We start from the raw sequence: 4,134 nt of genomic DNA, 5'->3' as shown, positions 1-4,134 counted from the left end.
TTTCCGTAATCCCCACTATGTCCGGGCTGGTGTCAGCCAGCAGGAGGGTGAGTTCCTCCTGCTTGTTGCCCATACTCTGAGCATTTGTGTTAAGATCAGCAGTTAAGATCATCAGTTAACCCTCTGCTGATCTAAAGTTAGTTCACCCTGTACCAGAACTAACTTTAGATGGGATCTTGGTTAGAGAAATAAATGGAATGCTTATTCATACCCTTGTGCTACAGATGTTTTGCAGTTTCACACCACCAGCTCCGGCCAGTGATAGGGGAAATCCAGGAAAGGACAGGATGCTAACCAACTCAGGAAGATGCCACCATGCTCATAGGACTATATCAGGTATCTCAGAACCCTGAAAACGTTTCTGTGTGTAAAAACACACTCCAAAATATCATTGCCATTGTTTCTTCAAAACCCTCCTTAGGACGCAACAGATCAGGGGTAAGCAACCAATAGTTGTAGCCACTGGATCTGGCTTTCAGAGCCAGGAGGCCTTGGTGGCATTGGCTTTGGGGGTATACCAGGAGCTTCCCCCATGTTGTGGTAGGGAAAAGGAGTGACAACATTCCTGCCCACTATCAGAAAAGGCTGCAGACCACTGATTTACAGTCTTTCCTGCCCAAGTGCAAGAGGGCTGGGCCCAATGATCTGTAAGGTCCCTCCCAGCCCCTAACATCTAGGAAACTATGAACTATGACTTAAGTGTGAGCACGTCTGGCCAGATTATACTTGTCTCATTTCATAAACTGAAAGGTCCTGCATATGCAGTCTCCACTGCCATCCTACCAGGGTAGCTTGGCTGCTTCCAGAGTGCATTTCCACAGCTCAGACTTAATGGAGCTTTCTTCATAAATCCCCGACTCTGCTGAGGGAAAAGGCAGGGACTTGGCAGGCCAGAAGACTGAATAGGCAGGCCAAGGGACTACAGGCCTCATTTCATTTTCTGTGTACTGTCTCTGGAGGTGCTTGACACCAGAGCAGTAGGTGGACTAGCTCCAGATCTGGGAACCAGGCTTTGCACATTTATTTGTTGAGAGAAATAATCTAGCACTCTCCTTCCACCCTCCCCATTTGAACCACAAGGGGAATCTCTGTAAGAAGACTGCAACATCAGGCCTTGATTTTATGTAAAATGCCGACAATCCTAGATGAAAGGCTCCACCATCAAGATTCAAAGCATTTTTTTCATTCAAATCTGGCTCAATTTATAATCAAGTAGGTTTGGTAATCACAGAAGAGTCCATAGGGCAAATGTGCCCTAACCAGAAAATCTGGACAAATGGCAATTTTTGGTCCAGGATAAAGGTGGGGGTTTTTTGCAGGTCTCTTACCTTGAATTTACTCAGTGCTCTCTACGCATATTTTTTCAAGCAATAAAATTCTCCTAGTTTATTCTACAGGACAGAAAAGCATTCTCATTACTTCATATTCAGTTGCTATTGTGAAGTGGCTCAGGATTTCTCTTTGACATTCATATGCATAACACTTGCAAGCAGAGGTTTTATACTGTACGTTATAGCATCATACAAAAGTTACCTTGAAATTTTAATGTCAAGGTTTTTGCTGTTAAAATAATATGGGCTTCCACTTGAGTGTTGAAGTTAATTTTACTCTGCCAAATGTTAGCACTGATGAATGTGAAGGAGGAGGAGAAAGTGGTAAAAATCTCTTTGTTTAGACAGCCGATTTCATGAATTCTGCTGACAGTTAATGTAATGGAAAGACTGAAAATAAGACTACTGTGTTAAAGACAAACCTGAGGACAAAGGAAAAAAGAAGAAAATTAAAATAAGTAACTTAAAAATATAGAGGAAATAGCAAAAGTGTTTAAAGAAGTTAGTATGTAAATTTAAAAATGTGTCTGACAACAGGTTAAACCTCTATGTAAATCAACAGAAGATACAAAGTGTGAATGATGCAGGCCAGCGATTCTCAGTCAGGGTTTCAGGGCACCCTGAACAGTCACAAGATCCTTCTAAGGGTGTTAAAGGGTTTTTTATTACTCTATATTAGCAGTTTTATGTATACAAACACCTACAGATGGTTCACAAGATAAACCCATACTATCAAAGTATTCTGACCTATTCTGGTCTTTGAAACAGAAAAACTCTTTTTATTTTTCTGTAATAAAAAATGACTAAGAATAACAGCTGCAAGGGGGTCTTTGCAGCTAACTAGCTATGCCTTGAGTCTATGTCTATGTGTTATACAAATGAAAGAAGTGATTGTAAAAATACATCTACATTATGGCTTATATAAGCTACTACAAGACAAAAGAAACTGCTTCAGTATATTCATGAGAGACTTTGGTCCTTGATGAAAAAGTGTCAGAGGACTTTGGAGTGGGAAAGAGCTGGATAAAGAGATGAGAATGTGATAACCTTTGTTAATCACAGAAACGTAAAGATTATGAATAACTAATATAGGGAGAAAATGAGAAATAGCACACAGAGTGGTTTGAATGTTGAAATGAAGAATGTATCTTGAAATGAAAAAGTTGTTCCATGTAACCAAAGAAAACACTACTGAAACTAGCAAACTACATAGTACAGAAAGTGACTCATGTTTCAGACCCTGATTTTGCATTTTTCTCTATTCTAGCCAGTTGCTGAAGTGATTGGCAAAATTTTGTTCTCCAAATCTTGGGGGGGAAAAAAGATACAAGTTTGTGTTCCACACTAAATATTATATCTGCCTCTCCTCAACAACCACTCCCCTCCTGAAAAACATCACTAAGAGCCATATGGTGGCAAGTCAATTAAAATGACACCCACATTCCGAGTAAAATTAGAAGAGTTATATCACACAGTTGCCTACAAGTAGAGGACTCGACTCTATAGCCCAAAGGTTCGTTTCAATCTTGTGTTCCTATGACACCAGCATAATAGCAGATAGCAAAAAAGGACAGTTGAACACTACAGTTGAGAAACGGACAAGGCAAGTTTAATTTGGAGGAGTTGGTATTCGATTACTTACAGGCAATGTATTCTGCACTCGGAGGGTGCATCCAGACAAGCGCACACATGCCTCTTGCAGAATCTGAAAGCCCTTTGAGATGCTGCAAGAGGCATGTGCAGAAACAAAAAAATTTGCAAATTTGTGGTACAGGGCCAAAATTAGACCCCTGGATATCCAGGGTTCAAAAAATATCCCAGGCAAAAAAAGTGGGGGCTTGAGTCCTCCACAGAGCTGCTCTGGTAGCCAGCCAGTTGGTGGGAACCATGTGGTGGGAACCCCACCAGCCCCAGCCCCCGCCTACTCCTCAAGCCTCCTGGATCGCTGCCCCGCCTGTCCCCATCTCCCACCTACCCGCTCCTGCCACCCCTGAGCCCCATGGATCACTGCCCCACCCAGCCCCAGCATCCTGGCAATTTAAAAAGGGGGGGGAAAAAAAGCCCCACACTCACCAACAGTAGCAGCTGCTGTTGAGATCACTGGGGCCTCCTGGCACAGTCTCCCTGCACAGCATGGCACCCACACTGCCACTTCCCCATCACATGGATGCAGCCATGCTCGGCAGACCACTGCACAGCTCTGTGCACTGTTGGGCAGCTGAGGCTGCTCAGGCTGAGCAATGCCAGGCCCCAGCTGACAGTCACAGCAGCTCCAGCTGTGCAGAACCCTGCCGACCCCAGCCACACCTACGTGATGGGACAATGGCAGTGCGGGTGCCAGGTGGCCGGGGCTGGTCCCTACTGCTCCGTGCTGTGCGGGGAGGGGGGGTGGGTGGGAAGGAGGGGCCTGCCAGGAAGCCCCACTGACCCTGATGCCTGCTGCTGCCACTGCTACTGTGGGAGTCCTAGGCTTTTTTCTTTTTTTTTTCTTTAAGTGCCAGGAGCCTGGGCCAGGCAGGGCAGCCATCAGGGATCTGGGGGTGCAAGTGGGGGACAGGGCATCCATTGGAGGGTCTAGGGGTTGAAGATGGGGGTGGATCTGGCTGAGGCAGCCATCAGGGGGGCTGTAGGAGCCAGCAGGGGATGGGGCCGGGTGGGCCAGCAATCTGGGGGGGCTGAAGGAGTAAGTGAGGGTGAGCTCCCTCTGGGGAGCTGTAGCCCTGTGGGGTGGCAGGCTATGACCTGTGCTGGGGGTTTGTTCCCTGTGGGGGGCAGGGGACCAACCCCTCCTGAACAGCCCCCC

The sequence above is a fragment of the Crocodylus porosus genome, unplaced genomic scaffold (genome assembly GCF_001723895.1).
Source record: "Crocodylus porosus isolate Cpor-Errol unplaced genomic scaffold, CroPor_comp1, whole genome shotgun sequence".
Lineage (NCBI taxonomy): Eukaryota > Metazoa > Chordata > Crocodylia > Crocodylidae > Crocodylus > Crocodylus porosus.
This window is presented reverse-complemented; position numbering follows the sequence as displayed.